The sequence below is a fragment of the Bison bison genome, unplaced genomic scaffold, assembly GCF_000754665.1.
Source record: "Bison bison bison isolate TAMUID 2011002044 unplaced genomic scaffold, Bison_UMD1.0 scf7180017864464, whole genome shotgun sequence".
Classification (NCBI taxonomy): Eukaryota; Metazoa; Chordata; class Mammalia; order Artiodactyla; family Bovidae; genus Bison; species Bison bison.
Genome location: NW_011495025.1, coordinates 8,610,723 through 8,631,754, shown reverse-complemented (window position 1 = coordinate 8,631,754; position 21,032 = coordinate 8,610,723).

The following is a 21,032-nucleotide window of genomic DNA, read 5'->3' as shown; positions in this document are numbered from 1 at the left end:
CTGAGCGCTGAAAAATTGATGCTTTTGAACTGTGGTGTTGGAGAAGACTCTTGAGAGTCCCTTGGACTGCAAGGAGATACAAGCAGTCCATTCTGAAGGAGATCAGCCCTGGGATTTCTTTTGAAGGAATGATGCTCAAGCTGAAACTCCACCTTTGGCCTTTGGCCACCTCATGCGAAGAGTTGACTCATTGGAAAAGACTCTGATGCTGGGAGGAATTGGGGGCAGGAAGAGAAGGGGATGACAGAGGATGAGATGGCTGGATGGCATCACTGACTCGATGGATGTGAGTCTCAGTGAACTCCGGGATTTGGTGACAGACAGGGAGGCCTGGCGTGCTGCGATTCATGGGGTCGCAAAGAGTTGGACACGACTGAACGACTGATCTGATCTGATCTGATTAATGATGCATAAAAACACTCTATGCCCTCATTTGTCCTCAGCATATTTACTGTCATTGTATTGCTGTTAATAACTAATAGATACCTTGAATTTTATAATGAATTAAATTCTGTTTCCTGAAAATGAATGATAATTTTATCCCTTCCAATTGTCATACAAAATTTTGCATTGCTCAGGGAGTTCATTAAAAAGGGTAATGGTGAGTATATTTACTTTCTGCATAATTTTAATAGGACTATTTCCAAAATATCATGTTTAACCATGATGTTTCTTAAGGAGCAATGAATACCTTTAACAAAGTAAAGACATTTCTTTTTATTTTGAGCTTGCTAGGTTTTCCATGATGAATTAATGACACACTTTATAAAACTTTTCCAAATAACAGGCAATCAATGAGTAATCACAAACAAATCCTGCCCAATAATTTATAAATACTGTTGATAGCAGGTGACAGGTTCTGCTCCATTATAAAAAGTGTGTTTCTGACATTTATTTATTTAATCTTTTTTTACGTTAAGCTTTGAATTTCTTCAAATGTGACATTAAACATATGTCACCAATTTTAAAATTAATACAGTACATAAAGTGTTTATAAGAACTATATGCATTTCTGAGTGTTTATGTACTTAATCAAAGTATTTTTATGCTCTTTTAAGCATATATTTATTTAATCAGGCTTTAACTGTTTTAGGAAGTGGAAAATGGCTGCACCATATGTGAGATTTCAGAAGTACCCTGGAAAGAAAGTGAACGAAACATCAGAGGAGAGATAAAATAGATTATGAAACAGAAATGAAACACTCTGGGGTGAACACTGGCAAAACACACACACACAAGAGACAAAAGACTATATAGGAGAAACCACAAAACACAAACATTGCAATGTAAGAAATGCAAGCTATTGAGGAACAGAAGTTAACATTTAAAATGAATGTAACTATTTTTATGAACAACTCTTGAGATTGACTAGAACAGCATAGGTAATGTTGAGTAAGTAGTGCCAGTTACTCTATCTTACATATCAACAATGAAATGTTTTGGAAGCATCTGGTATCCAACTTTATATGTTGCCTAGACTGTCTCACTTTTTAAAATATATTTTAGTTTCAAGAATTCTATACTGTAATCATGGCCAGAAGATATTAAGAAGAGATGGAAAGAATACACAGAAGAACTGTACAAAAAAGATCTTCACGACCCAGATAATCATGATAGTGTGATCACTCACCTAGAGCCAGACATCCTGGAATGTGAAGTCAAGTGGGCCTTAGGAAGCATCACTACGGACAAAGCTAGTTGAGGTGATGGAATTCCAGTTGAGCTATTTCAAATCCTAAAAGATGATGCTGTGAAAGTGCTGCACTCAATATGCCAGCAGATTTGGAAAACTCAGCAGTGGCTACAGGACTGGAAAAGATCAGTTTTCATTCCAATACCAAAAAAAGGCAATTCCAAAGAATGCTCAAACTACTGCACAATTGCACTCATCTCACACACTAGTAAAGTAATGCTCAAAATTCTCCAAGCCAGGCTCCAAGCCAGGCTTCAGCAATATGTGAACCGTGAACTTCCCGATGTTCAGGCTGGTTTTAGAAAAGATAGAGGAACCAGAGATCAAATTGCCAACATCTGCTGGATCATGGAAAAAGCAAGAGAGTTCCAGAAAAACATCTATTTCTGCTTTACTGACCATGCCAAAGCCTTTGACTGTGTGGATTACAATAAACTGTGGAAAATGCCTCTTGAGAAACATGTATGCAGGTCAGGAAACAACAGAACCGGACATGGAAAAACAGAGTGGTTCCAAATTGGGAATGGAGTACATCAAGGCTGTATATTGTCACCCTGCTTATTTAACTCATATGTAGAGTACATCATGAGAAACGCTGGGCTGGAGGAAGCACAAGCTGGAATCAAGATTGCTGGGAGAAATATCAATAACCTCAGATATGCAGATGACACCACCCTTTGGCAGAAAGTGAAGAGGAACTAAAAAGCTTCTTGATGAAAGTGAAAGAGGAGAGTGAAAATGTTGGCTTAAAGCTCAATATTCAGAAAACTAAGATCATGGTATCCAATCCCATCACTTCATGGCAAATAGATGGGGAAACAGTGGAAACAGTGGCTGACTTTAATTTTCTGGGCTCCAAAATCACTGCAGATGGTGACAGCAGCCATGAAATTAAAAGATGCTTACTCCTTGGAAGTAAAGTTGTGACCAACATGCTGCTGCTAAGTCACCTCAGTCGTGTCCGACTCTGTGCGACCCCATAGACAGCAGCCCACCAGGCTCCCCTGTACCTGGGATTCTCCAGACAAGAAAGCTGCAGTGGGTTGCCATTTCCTTCTCCAATGCATGAAAGTGAAAGTGAAGTCACTCAGTCGTGTCCGACTCTGCAACCCCACGGATTGCAGCCCACCAGGCTCCTCCGCCCATGGGATTTTCCAGGCAAGAGTACTGGAGTGGGGTGCTGTTGCCTTCTCCAATGACCAACATAGATAGCATATTAAAAAGCAGAGACATTACGTTGTCAACAAAGATCAGTCTAGTCAAGGGTATGGTTTTTCCAGTGGCCACGTCTGGATGTGAGAGTTGGACCATAAAGAAAGCTGAGTGCTGAAGAATTGATGCTTTTGAACTGTGGTGTTGGAGAAGACTCTTGAGAGTTCCTTGGACTGCAAGGAGATCCAACCAGTCCATCCTAAAGGAGATCAGTCCTGGGTGTTCTTTGGAAGGACTGATGTTGAAGCTGAAATTCCTATACCTTGGCCACCTGATGAGAAGAGCTGACTAATTTGAAAAGACCCTGATGCTGGGAAAGATTGAGGGTAGAAGGAGAAGGGGAAGACAGAGGATGAGATGGTTGGATGGCATCACTGACTCGATGGACATGGGTTTGGGTTGACTCCAGGAGTTGGTGATGGACAGGGAGGCCTGGCGTGCTGCGGTTCATGGGGTTACAAAGAGTCATACATGACTGAGCAACTGAACTGAATTGTGGCCCTAGGAAACCAAGTTTAGCATGGTTGCATAATGACAGCAAGAAAAGCACAAAGGGAATGAGATTGAATGAAAGAATAGCAAATACATTTTCAACCATCACTCCAAGACCTCACTTAATGGAATGGTGGGGAAAATCTTTTTGCTTTTCCAAATATTCTTTCTCTGTATATGTGTCCTTCAATTTTCTAAGTCTCACTCATCTCTTTCATGTCTCTTCCTCTGACTATCTGTCTCTGAGTCGGTTTCCAACTCTATATGCACAGAAGTCAATGATAGAACTGATGTATTCAGGGATAGATCTAGCAATAAAGAGTATATTTCAAAGGTTCTATGTTGTCCTGGCTAATTAAAAATAACCCCTTATCCATACATGCTTTTGTTCACCATACAAAAAGTAGAAATTTAATTTTTCTCATCTTTAACCAAGAAATAAGTTGAAAGAATCTCAAGCTCATTCACATAATTTAAATCACTTAGATAGCAATTATTCAGCAGTAGCAGTTTAAAGGTACTTTCTCATTTGCTGAACTTTTAATCCAAGAGTTAAAAGCCTATTTAAAATTAAAGAATTTTAACATTACACCACTGTATGATAATTAAGCGCTGAATGGATGTTAAAGAAGAAATACACATATGTTTTTAGGGCATAGTTTAGTCATTATGGTAATTAGTAGTCATAATACATACATTTTTATATTCTAATATTAAAATCTAAGAAATTAAGTACAGCTCCTCAAGAAGAATCTGAGCCCTGTACTTGTCACTTGTCTGTAGGAAGAGTTATTCGCTTAAAACATACAGCCTTTTCCAAAGTAGATTGTGGGTTATAATAGAGAGATGACCAACACAAAAGAAGAAAGGCCAAAGTTCTTCTTAGGTGCCATACATGCCTGGCACTTCTGCTTGCATGATCTCATTCAATCCACACAAGCCCATTGTGCACTATGATTGCATTATTTTGAAAATAAGGATAAAAAACTTAAATTAGATTAAATATCCTGAGAGAGTTAATGAAATTGGCCTTTGAATCCTACTCTATTGGATTTGAACTTTATAGTTTTTTCCTCCTTATAGCATTGAATCACTAGGACAATCATGTTTATTATATATAAACCAATTATTCATCTAATACAAAATGTGTACTAAATTATAATTCTGAAATGAAATAGCTTAACAAATAGAACAAAGGAGCTCTTGGATACTTGGAGTGCAGAATATTTACTGAGCTATGTAACTGCCTCATACTCATTCAAGAACAATCGTACAAGAAAACTGGAGTTTAGGTGGTGGGAGATAGAGGAGGGGCAAATCTAGGGATGGTGGTATATCCTCAGGTACTTTCATTCACAATATTTATCGAGTAAAAGCTATAAACCAGGCACTGCTAGGTGCTAGGCCTTGAAATGCAGTCCCTCAGTTAATCATGTGAAATGTAAACCATGAGTTAGAGAACTTAAATAATCTTCTCAAGGACTCACAACTGCTAAGGCATGAAATTCATCCCTCAATTGATTTTGCTATAGAGATGATACAGCAACCAATTTTTGATGACATAAGATTTCAAATGGAAGATCATATCTCTGTGAGATCATATCCATACACATACAAATATATCTATACTCATGTACACACACATATATTCTGATAATAAAGCAATCTCAACCATATATCCATTAATTTTCAAGGTAAAGCTCCTATTTCTCTACAATTTTGGTATGACAGCTCTTAAGTAATGATGGTATAAACATGTATTTATTTCCTATCTTTCCAAATAATTTATGTCAAAGTCTATAAATCTATAAATCTACTTGAAATTGTGTTCTACCTATTTACAGGAAACCATGAAAATATACAAAGATTTTGAGTGAAGGAAAAAAAGTGTTTGGGACTCCACTACTAAAAGTTTTACCCCCAACACCCAATCCACCAAAATAAGAACAAAGCAGTCACAATAATGGCAATACTCCACTTCCTTATTTAAAAAGAATGCAAGAATTATAGTCATGAACTTAAAAAATGCTTCATCATGACCATGGCCTTAGCAGAATTTATTGCTCTATCATTTTTAAACAGTCTGTAACTTTTTTTAAGTTCAGTTCCATATTTAAGAGATAAAAATAATCACAAAAAACTAAAATAAATGCAATTATCATAATAAAAAATGCAGGAATTTGAAAAATGGAAAAGGAAAAAGAAAACAAAGAGCTGTTTCTTTGAAAAAAAAATATAAAATGGAGATGAGAAGGAATTTAAGAGAGAAATAAAACAAATATGGAAAATTATACTAGGAAATAAATACAAATATAAATCATGGCCTAACTTTGTGTGAGAATATACTTTGCACAACTATTTGTTTTTAGAAAATTTCATGGAATTACAGCTGTTTTTGAGAAAAGACTTACTTTTTTTAAAAATTTTATTTTATTTTTAAACTTTACATAATTGTAAAAGTGAACCAAAAACAGATTTTGAAACATGAATAGATAAAAGCCATAAAAGAAAATGCAAAATTATCAAAGAAATGTCTTCTAAATATTGCAAACTAAGGAAACTTACAGGTGAGATATTTAAATTTTTTATTTAAAAAGTTTAATTTGTGTGCTTTATAAACTGTGATAATTAAACATGATGGGATATCATATGCTTTATTTTATGAAGCACATTTATACCTGACAAAGGAAGTATCCTATAAAACATTATTTATGGATATAAATGAAAATATTTTAATACATGAAACACTAAAAAATGGATTTATCACGGTATTTAAAAAATAATCCACCTTGAAAAAATAGATTTACTCTCAGTATGAACACAAAGAATTTGACAAATTAGATTAATATTTGAGTAAGAACACAATACAAATTCCATGCAATAAAAGATTCCACTAATGATAACATCTAGAAAAGGGAAAAAATGTTCTTCTCAATCTTATAAAGCAAAAGGCAGCATTTTACTTGCTGGTTAAAAACAACAGATGTCACAATTAAAATGAGGAACACAATGGATATTATAACTTTGCATTTTTTGGTAACTTTAACAAATACTGGAAATTAATTTAATGTTATATATTAAAAGTCTTAGAAATGATCATACTATAATAAGACTTCTAAGAATTAATTAAATATGTAATCAAAGATTTATATAAGAGGGTATCTTTCAGTCCTCTGCTGTAAATTCTCTAATAACCCCATCTCTCCCAGAATGAAAGGTTGCCTTCAATGTCCCTACCGTGGCCTAGAAGACACATTCCATTTGAGCCTGTGTTAACTCTTGGAACTTGACTCTCCTGTTTCTCATTTCCTTTTCCCTCTTTCACCTCCAACCTCTCTGGCCTTGTTATTGTCCTTCAAATACACTAGGCCCCTTCCCACCACCACACAGGTGTTTGCCTTCGAGATTCCCTTTGTTTAAAATTTTGTTTTTCCCTATGGGTATGGCTTGCTGTTGTAACTATTCAGTTGCGCAGTCCTGTCCAACTCTTTGTGACCCCCATGGACTGCAGCCTGCCAGGCCTCTCTGTCCCTCATCATCTCCTGAAGTTTGCCCAAGTTCATGTCCATTGCATCAGTGATGCCATCCTGCCATCTCAACCTCTAATGCCCTCTTCTCCTTCTTCCCTCAATCTTCCCCAGCATCAGGGACTTTTCCAATGAGTCAGCTGTTTGCATCAGAGGACCAAAATACAGGAATTTCAGCATCAGTCCTTCCAAGGAGTATTCAGAGTTGATTCCCCTTAAAACTGACTTCTTTGATCTCTTTGCTGTCCACTTTCCCATACCACAGTTTGAAGGCATCAATTCTTTGGTGCTCTGCTTTCTTTATAGTCCAGCTCTCACACCCTACGTGTCCACTTGGGAAGACCATAGCCTTGACTAAATGGACCTTTGTTGGTAGAGTAATGTCTCTGTTTTTCAACACACTGTCTAGGTTTGTCATATTTTTCCTGCCAAGAAGTGAATATCTTCCAATTTCATGGCTGCAGCGACTATCCGTAATGATTTTAGAGCCCAAGAAGAGGAAATCTATCACTACTTCCACCTTTTATCTGCCTTTGTGTTGCTATTTTGATTCACTTTTATAACATGATAAAGTGAATCAATATATCACTTAGAAAATAAACAGCAAGAAAAAAATATGTCATTTATTTTAAAATAGAATCTCATGAGGGAATAAACCACTAAAAGAATAGTGCTTGCTTGCGTGCTAAGTCACACACGTTCAGCTCTTTGCAACCTCATAGACTGCAGCCCACCAGGCTCCTCTGTCCATGGGATTATTCTGGCAAGAATACTGGAGTGGGTTGCCTTGCCTGCCTCTCGGTTATAGTCCCAACCCAGGGATCGAACCTGCATTCTACTGTATCTCTTGCATCGCAGGCAGATTCTTTACTGCTAAGCCACTGGAGAAGCCCAAACATATGTTATAAAAAATACATAAATAAAAATCACTATAGTACTGTTTTGAAAATCATAAATAGAAACAAACTTAAGACAAATAACATACACATATATACAGACTATATCAATCATTTATTCATGTATTCACTTGTTCAATAACTGGTGACATATTATGTTCCAGGAATCGTGTTTGGTGCAAGAGGTTCAAATATCCTCATGAAACACAAAATATTAGAAAAGGCAGATTATAAAAATAATCAATTAGAGTATTGGACAGCAAGGAGATCCAACCAGTCCATCCTAAAGGAAATCAGTGTTGAATATTCATTGGAAGGACTGATACTGAAGCTGGAACTCCAGTACTTTGGCCACCTAATTCGAAGAACTGACTCATTTGAAAAGACCCTGATGCTGGGAAAGATTGAAGGCGGGAGGAGAAGGGGATGACAGAGGATGAGATGGTTGGATGGCATCATTGACTCAATGGACATGAGTTTGAGTAAACTCCAGGAGTTGGTGATGGACAGGGAAGCCTGGTGTACTGCAGTCCATGGGGTCACAAAGAGTCGGACACGAATGCGTGACTGAACTGAACTGAACTGAGAGTGTTATTTGAAACATGGTCATCACAGAGATAATGAAAGAAATTACTTTTGAAATATTTAAGAGCAATGTAATTCAAGTACTGTTTACCGTTTAGAGAGCTGGTGGTTTAGTCGCTAAGTCATGTCCAACTCTTGCGACCCCATGTAGCCTGCCAGGCTCCTCAGTCCATGAGATTCTCCAGGCAAGAATACTGGAGTGGACTGCCATTTTCTTATCCAGAGGATCTTCCTGACCCAGGAGTTGAACCCAGGTCTCCTGCATTGCAGGCAGATTCTTTACCGACTGAGCTACAAGGGAAGCCCATTTAGAGAGCTACTGATATGTAATACAGCACTTGTGTTGTTGTTGTTGTTTAGTTGCTAAGTTGTGTCTGACTTTTTTGTGACCCCATGGACTATAGCACACTAGGCTCCTCTGTCCATTAGATTCCCCAGGCAAGAACACTGGAGTGTGTTGCCATTTATTTCCTTCTCAGGGGATCTTTCCAACCCAGGGATCAACCCTGTGACTCCAGCCACTTCTCCTGCATTGCAGGCAGATTTTTTCTTCTTTACTGCTGCCACCCAGGAAGGCCATTTGTATTAACATATATATATTGAATTCTAATACAAACCATCAAAATGCCCTACCAAAAATGAGGGGAGAGAAAAAGGAAAGAAACTCACTTTTTATGTTAAAAATGTACACAATGCCTCTTCATTGCCGAATAAAGGACTGCAATTTTATTCTAAATAAAATTTGGCAATTCATTGACCTGGCAGATTGCCTAATGTTTCTGAGGATCAGACAAAGATGTTAAAGGCAGATGCCTGGTGAGACAGCCTAAAAGAGAAGTGTAGGGTCATTCTCTAATTTCTGTGGTTCTTAGAAAATGGATCAATCTTATGCTCTTAAGATCTGATTTGAGAGTCATGGAAAATTGGTCAAAATGTGCAATACAGACTTGCTGGAAAGGCAACAAGGACCAACAATACAAAAAGTAGTTATCAAGTTAGACTGCCAACTATGGTTCGAGAGCAAATAGGACTTAATAATTAAGAAACCCATGTTGGCAAGGGAATGGCTTAATTTGTTTTAATTAAGAGATACAAGGACTTACATTCCATCTTTTTGAGACATAAATTAGGGCAACTGTGGAGGAGTGAAAGTTCTTTTTTTTCAAGTAAGGAGCCATTTTTTATATTATATCATTAGGGAAATGCAAATTAAAACAATAATGAGGCATTGGTGCACACATTAGAATGGCCAAACTCCAGAACGCTGATGAAAAAGGCTGGTGTGGATGTGGAGCAAAAAGAACTCTCATTTTTAGCTGGTGATAATGCAAAATGGTACAGTTTGGATGAGAGTTTGATTGTTTCTTATAAAACTAAACACACTCTCACCATTTGATGGATCCAGCAATTACATTTATTGGTATTTACCCCAGTGAATTAAAAACATGTCCACACAAAAGCCTCCACATGAATGTCTATAGCAGCTTTATTCATAATCACCAAAACTTGGAAGCAACAAAGGTGTATTTCAGTAGATGAATGACAAAATAAGCTCTAATACATTCAGACAATGGGATATTTGTCAGCACTAACAGCTATCAAGCCATTAAAATGTTCATAGGAATATTAAATGCATATTACTAAGTGAAAGAGGCCTATCTGACAAGGTTATATACATTATTATAGTATGATTCCAACTACATAATGTTCTGGAAAAAGAAAACTTACTGAGATCATGAAAAGATCAGTGATTGCAAGGGACTGGGGGAAGGGATGGATGAACAGATGGGGCACAGAGTAATTTCGAGGCAGTGAAAATATTTTATATGATACCATAATGATGAATAAATGCTGTTACACCTTTTTTCCAAGTCCACAGACTACACAACATCAAGAGTGAACCCTAATGCTTTTTATAAACTTTGGGTTACTATGATGTATCAGTGTAGGCTTTTCACTTGAACCAAATATACTACTCCGGTGGGGAATTGTTGATAATGATGAAGACTATAACTTTAGGGGCAGGTGTTACACAGACCATCTCTATATCTCCCCCTCAATTTGCTGTTAATCTAAATGTACTCTAAAAAATAAAGACATAATTTTTCAAAAATGATCAAACACCTGTGGAATAGTTTTAAGCTTTTATTAGTAACTCTTTCTTCTTCATGAAAGGAGTGATCAACAAAGATAGTTGAAAGCAATAATTGAAAGAAACAAATATTTTACATTTTTACTAAAATTATGAGTTCGCATTTAGACAATAATACATGAAAAAAATTACAGTCATATATAGAAAAAAATCAAGTCATTTAAAAATAGAGGAGAAAAAAAATATAAGATCTCAAAACGAGTAAAGATATTTCTGAACTTAAACTAATGGGCATAAGCCATATTGAAAATAAATACTTACATATGATTCATATCTGGGCTTCTTCCTGGGTGGTGCTAGTGGTAAAGAATCTGCCTGGCAGGGCAGGAGACACAGGAGACCTGGTTTGATCCCTGGATTGGGAAGATCCTCCTGGAGAAGGAAGTAGCAACCCACTCCAGTATTCTTGCCTGGGAAATCCCATGGACAGAAGAGCCTGGTGGGCTACAGTCCATGGGGCTGCAAAGAGTTGGACACCATTGAGTGCGCACACACACACACACAAATCATCTCACTAATTTTCAACTAGGTGCTGTTTTGCCTCCTCTGGGGCTATATGGCAATGTGTGCAGGCATTATTGGTTGTCACAAATGAAATGAGAGGTTATTGTCATGTAGAGGATAGAGGCCAGGATGCTGCTAAATGTCTCATAATGCACAGGACAGTTCCTTGAGTCAAATTATCAAGTCCAAAATGTCAATAATACCAGGGTTAAGAAACCTAGATTTAACTCTTACCAATTTGCAGTTCTCAAGAACTGCCAGTTTTTGGAGAGAGTTGAAAGCATCCTATTCATAAACTGAGCAAATCTGCTGAGTTTATAAGAGGTGTGCTTGTTTGAGTAAGCCAAAGTATCAGTTGGCTAAGAGCTGATTCTTAGGCTTTCTTTTTTACTTTGTCTGGATAGAGAATACTGGAGGCCATGTTGTCAGGAGACATCTTCTAGCTAGCCTGAGTTAGGTGCCTTCCAGGAGGTAACATAAATTGCATTTATTTTATTTTTTACTATGGCTGGACCGATCTTTAGCTGTGGCTTGTGCACTACATGCAGTTGTGTGTGTGTTAGTTGCAGTGTGTGGGCTCCAGTTCCCTAACCAGGGATCAAACCCCAGAAAAACTTCTTCATTGGAAGCACAGAGTTTTAGCCACTTTACTACCAAGGAAGTCCCTAAATTCCATTTCTGACTTTCCTCTAATGTATTCTGTGATCTTGGGAGTCATTTCTTTCTTCAGGAAAGAAACCTCATCTGTATCAAAAGGTCATTGACTCAAACATAAGTTTTAGAGCTTCAACATTTTCTGTCTCCTTCCCCACACACTGGTTCACATCTTCTCATTCCATGGACGAGCCTTAGGTTTCAAGTTGCATCTTTTGTCATGTTGACGAAAAGAAATGTGAAATCCACTCTGAGACAAGTACATCTCATGTGCCAGTGCAGAAGGCAGAGAAAAGGAATGGTTGATTAGTCACACAACCCAACTTAATTAAAACACTTTTCACTGGCCTCAGTATCCCGATGGGGAGGGAGGAATTCAGAAAACGAGACATTGTGCTTCCTTTCTTTATTTGGTATCTTTGCAGTGCTTAAGCTGCAGGATGTAATTTTTAACAACAACTTTGGGGGAAATCTTGAATGCCGTATGGTATTCATTGGCTTCTATGGTGGGAAACATGCTGCATCTTTAGCAGCATATATTGGTATTTACCCAGTCCTATATGTGCCTTAATGGCAGACATTACTTTAGAGAGGGGGAGGTTATGTGGAGTTTTATGGTACATAGATATTTTTATATCTGTGATTAATCACAGTAATTATTTTTATCCTGTTAAAGGTCATGAATTACTAGGTAATATCTGTCTTCATTCTGAATTTTTCCACAGTGAGTTTACAAAATAAGAAGCTAATTTCTGTCCCACTATTTGATCTCCATGCTCCTGAAATATGTCTTATATCTATCTATCCATCTACCTATCTATATCTCAAGCAGTCTGTCTGTACATATGTATGTAAATTTCAAACATTTAAATTAGTCTCTTGCCCTTTTCCTTTCTTTCTCCCTTTCTCCAGTGGTAGGGGAGTATAACGTATGGAATTTTACCAAAAGCTCCCTGGAAAATACATCCATGATGACACAGAAGACTGAACTATGTAGCAAGAATTTTTTTTTATAGATTTGAGAGAATAGTGTTCAATTATTTCAAGCCAAGATCAAACAAATAATTTGAAAGAGTCTCTGGAGTCCCCATCATATTAAGTTTTGTTTTGTAATTATTTGTTTATTGAGGTATAATTTATAAACAGTAAAATTCATATATTTAAAATACACAATTTGCTATGTTTTAATATATGTATACACAGGTGGAAACATCACCACAATCAACATAACGAAGAAAATGTCACCCCTAAAGTTCTCCTAGGTACCTGATATAATCATTTCTTCTTGTCTTTCACCTCCAACCTATTCTGTTTCCAAACAATAACAAGTAAGATTTCTGCCACTGTAGATTACTTTGCATTTTCTGGAATTTCATATGCATGGAATTTCATATACATAAAAGTATGTATTCTTTTACTTCTCTCTGATTTTATTTCACTCAGTGTAGTTATCCCTGAGTTCCCTGGAGTTGGTGATAGGAAGCCTGGAATGCTGCAGTCCATGGGGTTGCAAAGAGCCAGACACGACTGAGCAACTGAACTGATAATTATCCCATCCATGTTACATGTTTCAGACTCTTTCTTTTTATTATGAACATTATTCCACTTCATAGCTATAGCACAATTTGTTATCCATTCACTTGTTGAAGGACATTATGAGCATTTCTGTTTTGGGAAAGAATAAATACATATTCTATAAGTATTCTTATATTTTTACTTGAATATGTGCTTTTATTTCTCTGTGGGGAGACCTAAGAATGGAATAGCCATATCATATGGTAGGTCCATTTTTTTTTTTAAGTTTAATTTTTTATTGAGGTATAATTGGTTCAGTACTAGCCATGGAAATAAATGAAGACCACCCAAATGTGAAGAAAAAAGTGACTATTGATACAGAGCTTACTACAGCAGGAGAGTCAGCCACCACCAATTGTGTTTGGCAAAGACCCAAAGGCAGACAGAAGAGTGGGAAAGTTTTATAGTGAATAAAGGAGGTTTTAGCTATGTGCAGTTTGGAGACTGTTGGCATGGGGAAGCTGAAGTAGGCTAAGTAGAAAGCAAACATATTCTGTGATTGGTTTGGACATCATCTTTCTTTAGTTAGACCTGCAGTGGAAACAGGGACAAAACATAGTAAAGCTTCGACTTGTTGTCCAAGTCCTGACATGTATGCATGCGTGTTCAGTCATGTCCAACTGTTTGTGACCCTATGGATGGTAGCCTACTAGGCTCCTCTGTCCATGGGATTCTTCAGGCAAGAATACTGGAATGGATTGCCAAGCCCTCCTCCAAGGAATCTTCTTGACCCCGGGATCGAACCTGCATCTCTTACGCCTTCCACATTGTCAAGCATGTTCTTTACCGCTAGCGCCACCTAAGAAGTCCCCAAATCCTGACTGCTGCTAAGTCGCTTCGGTCGTGTCGGACTCTGTGTGACCCCATAGACGGCAGCCCACCAGGCTCTGCCGTCCCTGGGATTTTCCAGGTAAGGACACTGGAGTGGGGTGCCATTTGCTTCTCCAAATGCGTGAAAGTGAAAAGTGAAAGTGAAGTCGCTCAGTTGTGTCCGACCCGTAGCGACCCCATGGACTGCAGCCCACCAGGCTCCTCCCTCCATGGGATTTTCCAGGCGAGTATTGGAGTGGGGTGCCATTGCCTTCTCCAAGTCCTGACATTCTGCACTAATTGGTGCAGAGGTTGTGATTTGACTTCCTGGGATGATTGCTGTGGAGGTTTTGGGTCAAAGTTTATCATTATATGTTCAGGTGCTACAACAAAAGTATCATAGACTGGGTAACTTACACAAACATTTATTTCTCACAGATCTGGAGGTTGAAAAGTACAAGGTCGAGAAGCTGACAACCTCGTGTCTGTTGAGGGCCCACTTCTTCACAGGCAGTCATCTCCCTGTGTCCTCACATGGCAGAAGGGGGATAGAGAGTTCACTGAGTTCCATTTTACCAGGGAAGATCCCCTGGAGGAGGGCATGACAACCCACTCCAGTATTCTTGCCTAGAGTATCCCATGGACAGAGGAGCCTGGAGGGCTATGGTCCATAGGATTGCACAGAGCTGACGTGACTGAAACAACTTTGCACGCACACACAATCCCCTTTATGGCCTTCTCAGGTGGCACTAGTAGTAAAGAACGCACTTGCCAATGAGGTAGGCATAAGAGATATGAGTTCAGTACCTGGGTGAGGAAGATCTCCTCGAGGAGAGCATGGCAACCTACTCCAGTATTCTTGGCTGGAGAATCCCATGGACAGAGGAGCCTGGTGACTACAGTCCTTAGGGTCACAAAGAGTCAGATACAACTGAAGCGACTTAGCACGCATGCAATCCCATTCATAAGGGTTCCACCCTCCTGATCTAATTATCTCCAAAATGTTTCACCTCCTATTACCATCCCTTTTGGGGTTAAAATATAAATACAATAACTTGAGAGGGACACACTTAGTCCTTTTCAGAGTCCTGTTGTTATATATGGTTTGATCATTGTCCATTTGTATGTCCCCTCCTTCTTAGCTACCTGGCAGTACATGGTTCTAATGAGCATATATTACATTTCAAGTGCTGATGAGAAACTTGAAGCTCCATTAAAATAAGGGATCAACTTAAGCATTTTTAAAACAGTAAAGAATGAAAAGAGTGTCAGATTTTTGACCTTGAAGAGCTGTTCTCAAAGAACAGTCTGGGAAAAGCAGGTCAGCATCTTCTAAGAACTTGTTGGAAATGCACATTTTTGGCTGCACCCCAGACTTACTGAATGTGACAGCCTGGGGGGGGTTGGCTCGGCATCTTGCATTTTAATAAGGTCTGCAAGTGATTCTGATGCTTCTGCTTATAGGTTGAGAACCACTGATCTAGAGCTGCATGCACTACACTATGATACTGTCAAGTGAGGGAAAAAGAATTCTCTCAACCCTGAATATGCTTCTGTAGAAGTCAACAACATAGCAGTTACAGTGATTTGCTTAACAAGGATTAGGAATAATCACTGTGTCTTAAATATGAGATGCTCAAGTTCTTTCAAGGGATTTGAATAAATTGAGCTTTATTAGGATTGATGAAATGAGGATACTTACTTCCCTACAGAATAGTTTAAGCCTGAACATGAAATAAATCAAAGGAAATTCTAGACTTGGAATTTGCAGATGGCGTTAATTAGCAGATGAGGTGCTTGGCATTCAGATTTAGTGAGAATTTTGACTTGGAGAAAGTGGTGCTTGATATGCATTATTCTAGTCTTTCAGAAACCTGGAAGGCTTTGTAGGTCCCAGCTACAGATATGTAGAAAACAATAAGAAATATCAAGCGTTTCATTCTCCTAAACATAATACCCCAGTCCACAGCCTTAACTAACCTCATAAAGACTATATATGGATACCTTACATATAATTTAAAAGGGGATGTTTTGATCATAGGATGGAGGCTGTTATTACAAGAGACTACAAAAATGATTAAATTGACACATATATAAAAATATGATTGGTATATATATTCTAATATATAATTAGAATATAAAGTAAAGACATTTTGGAACAATATTCTAATATAGGTTCATTTAATAAGTAGGGAGTTAAGTTTCATTGAAATCATTCATATCATATAATCAGGAAAACAGTATTAAAGAATTGGATTATAATACCGCTCTGTCTCATATGATACACATATGTGCGTTATATATAATTTTGTATATTCACATGTAAATACACATATGTATGTAAACCTGTATGATCATATACAATGTATGTATAATATGTACAATCATATATGATGCATGCAATTATGTGTGTGTGTGTGGTGTGCATATTCCTCTGAATGTACAAGCATAGACTTTTTACCAAAAGATGTCAGTAAAGTTTTAGATTGTGGAATTCTGTATGCTTTTATTTTAAATGAGAAAAACAATCATGTGTTCATCGTGTTTTGTGCTCAGTCACTCAGTAGTGTCTGACTCTGTGACCCCATGGACCATATCCACCTGGCTCCTTTGTCCACGGAATTCTCCAGGCAAGAATACTGCAGTGGGTAGACATTTCTGTCTCCAGGGGATCTTCTTGACTCAATGATTGAACTTGAGTCTCCTGCATTGCAGGTGGATTCTTACCATCTGAGCCATGGAAGTCCAAATATATACAAGAGTCAAATGTCTCAGGCACTCCATCCAAAAGTCTGATATATTTTCCAAGAAATTCAATTTAGTCTCTTAATTAACAATTCTCAAAATATTTGTGTATATTCTGTATTGAAACACCATTACCAATTTCATTTGTATCCTAGAGACTCTCTAGTGAATATGTTCATGTTTAGAACATAACAATTCTCTACAATACTAGAAAGAAATAGCATTTTGCTTCAATGCGTAGAAGTTTATACTGCACAGACTTTATGATTATATTTCTAACAGTTTGGCCAGTTATAGTCTCCTGAAGTTCACCTCCATAAGTAGATATAAAACAATCCAGGGAAGATGACAGAAAACACGTCACCTTGTAGACAGCTGGTTCTGCAAAACAACCCTCAAACTTATCCTAAATGGAAAAGACCTGAGCAACACATGCAGCTCACTCCACCCCTTTCTATCCTAATTCAGGCTCAGCTCCTCTTTACTGGCCTACCCAAGCAATATCCCTAGGGAAGGTTTTAAATTTTAGAAACAGATATTGAATTTTGGATAAATATTTCTATAAATTAATATTTCACACATCAAAATTCATGGAAAAATATATTTTCTCAGAGAGAGAAAAGACAAATATATATCTCATACACCTGTATATTTAATGTGTGTGTGTTGTGTAGGTCTGCATTGTATATGTGTGCATAGGTACATATATGCACATCTGTACATATTCATATTCATGGATATATGTGTATATATACTAATGACCATGGTTTCTATTCATAAATGACCTAATAAGGTAGATAAATAATAAATAAACATGTTGTTTTACATTATCTCCACAAAGAAACTCCTTTATAGTGTGCTGGACCAAGTGAGTAAGTGATAGCAATCGCCTTTAAAAGCTTGCAATTTAATTAGAGAAGAGAAAATATAAGCAGATAGATACCTTATATTAATATTTAATTATCAAAGAGATAAATACATAATGTAAGTCAATTAAAAGATAATATAAATCTCATCAAGCAATGCTTTATGTACAGTAATAGCTGTATGCACAGGGTATTGTGGCAATGTAGCAACACCAAGGAGTCCCTTACATCATAACTGGAGATATCAGAGGTGTCTGTGAAGGTTGAACAAGGAGAACAATGCATGAACAAAATGGAATGAGGAATGTGAAGAAAATGAAGAAAATAAATCTCTAACATAAGGAGCAGAATACGAGAGAACACAGATGAGAGAAAGCTTGGCAAACTGAGGAGAAAAGAGGTAATTCAGGGTTTCTAAAAGCATAGACCACGAGGCAGGGAATACCACATGATGGGACTGGTGAGGGAGAAAGAGGTCAGTCAGTTCATAGGTAATCTTGCATCTATTTTAATAAGCTTTGACTGTGATCTGCACAGGAGAGGAAATCTCTGGAAATAAGATGGTGAGTTGGGGAGACACTGCAGTGACTTCCATGAAGAGTTATGAGTTCTGAACTAGGGTAGTGAAAGTAAGGTTGCTGTGTTGGAAGATAACTTCAATAAATACTTTGGTTTAGAGTCATTATTGGAGAAGGAAATGGCACCCCACTCCAGTGTTCTTGCCTGGAGAATCTCAGGGATGGGGGAGCCTGGTGGGCTGCTGTCTATGGGGTCGCACAGTGTCGGACACGACTGAAGTGACTTAGCAGCAGCAGCAGCAGCAGAGTCATTATTCGGTCATGACAAATGGATGTGTGTTGTGTGATGTAGAGATGGGTATAGTAATGGGTTAAATTAAACCTCCCTGATTTCTAGGAGAATATTGACAATATAAGAGAAGGAATTAGTTTGGAAGGATGCATTGGTTAAAAAAAAAATCTAGGTTCAAATAAGACATGTGTAAACTAGTCAAGACAATGCCTCATGCTCCAAAATCAACATCGAGAATTGAATTTCTTAGCAGTGAAAGACAAAAAGCCTGAGGAGAAACACCAGTTGTTTTATTCACTTACAGTGTGACTATAAGCAGGTCATATAGGGTATTTTTGAGGCTTACTTTGATTTTCCCTTGTAAAATGAAATACTATTTTCTGTGCTCTTGTAAAGTTCAAATGATATCATTTCCAAACTTTATGGTTTTCCAACAGTAAAGTCATATCATACTTAAACTAACCATGGCTCTGATAAAGCTACAAACCATACTACTTTGTTGGACCTCCTAGTCTGTGATGGATATATAGTGCCTTTAGAATACTTGTAGAAGGCAGAAAGGAACCCAAAGGTGTACCAGGATAAATAGAAGGCTAAATATTGGTAATAAAGAAGAAACTCAATGGGTAAATCCACTCTGGGAATATGAAGCTATCCTAGTGGACCAACATGTGGTATACACACTTGAAGACTGGGTTTAATGAAAAAATAGCAAAAGAAAACTAGTACTCATGGTTAGGGACTGAAACATAGGAATTAAGATCCTGAAGCAGGGGACAGGTTCCAAGGCTTACAGCAGATATTCAGAGATAGCAGATGTCATGAGTAAGATAGATACTAAGAAAATACTTTCATACGCCAGGTACTGACAGGGTTCCTGAACTGTCCCTGGAAAACCAATTTGCTGTTTTAAAAATGGAAGACTTTTTATTGTAAGCTGTCATTTACAATTCTCTGACATTGCCCCAGAGGAAACAGCTCACATTTCTTGAGAGAAGAGCCTATAAAGCACAGAAATATTTCGCATATCTTTGGGAAATGAACAAAAATTTAGACTTTGGTGGAGAGAGAAATCTTCATTCCAGACAAGCAAAAGAAATCATGGTAGAAACTGTGAGATAATCAGTGGCAGTAGTGAATGAAATAGAAAGAAATGCATTTTGAAACCATTCAATTCAATAGCAGAAGAAAGAGCATTAGACACACAAAATTAAGCATAACAGTAAATGGAATGAGAAAGAGTGGAGAAGGTGAGTGAAAAGTGTTAAATATTCAAATGGCTTTATAAGATACGGGTTAGAGTAAAATTATATAGAGTGAAATTATAATCCACACATTTGGTTGCATCTCCTCCATTATTTCTTTGAGCCCCCTTTTTTTTTGGCGGGGTGGGGGGAGCAAGAGTACTGGAGTGGGTTGCCATTCCCTTCTCCAGGAGATCTTCCCGATGAAGGGATTGAACCTGGGTCTCCCTCATTGTAGGCAGACGCTTTACCATCTGAGCCACCAGGGAAGTCCTCCATTATTACTAACGTTCTTCTATACCATGGATTTTAATATGGAACACTTTTGATTGTAAGCTGTCATTTACAGTTTTCTGACATTGCCCCAGAGGAAACAGCTCACATTTCTTGAGAGAGGAGCCTATAAAGCAGAGAAAAGTTCTTCTATACCAATGGATTTACAATTGCTTACGAACTGACCAATGGATTTACAATTGTTTATTCCAGATGGGTGGAGATGCCTCCGTTTATATTGAAGACATATGACACAAAGGGGACTAGATAAGTAATGAGATCATCTAGTCTTTTTTAAGAAACTTTTTGTGTTGGGGTGTAGAGGATTAACAATGTTGTGATGTTTTCAGGTCAACAGTGAAGGGACTCAGCCATACATATAAATGTATCAATTCGCCTGCAAACATCACTCCCATCCAGGCTGCCACATAACACTGAGCAGAGTTCTATGTACTAAACAGTAAGTCTTTGTTAGCTATCCATTTTAAAAATAGCAGTTTGTACATGACTATCCCAAACTCCCCAACTATCCTTTCTCCTCAGCAACCATGATTTTGTTCTTTATCATATGACATCCATTATATATGGAATTTAAAAATAAATTATAGAAATGAGATCTTCTAGTCTTGATGAATCTGAGATAATTCAGAAATTTCTCTCTATGAGGTTGCTGGACTTACAGGGTTCAGCTGAACTATTAAAAACAATGAAGTTTAGTCATTTGGTTCTAAGTCTCAAAGGAATAAGCATGAAAGAACAAATATTCATTTGCTTATAACGTCTACAATATTGTCAATGGTAGTGATTTAAAAGTAAAAATATGTGGTTATTGTTCCTCACTATAGATATGTGAACCATGAACTTCCCGATGTTCAAGCTGGTTTGAGAAAAGGCAGAGGAACCAGAGATAAAATTACGAACATCCGCTAGATCATTGAAAAAGCAAGAGAGTTTCAGAAAAACATCTATTTCTGCTTTATTGACTATGCCAAAG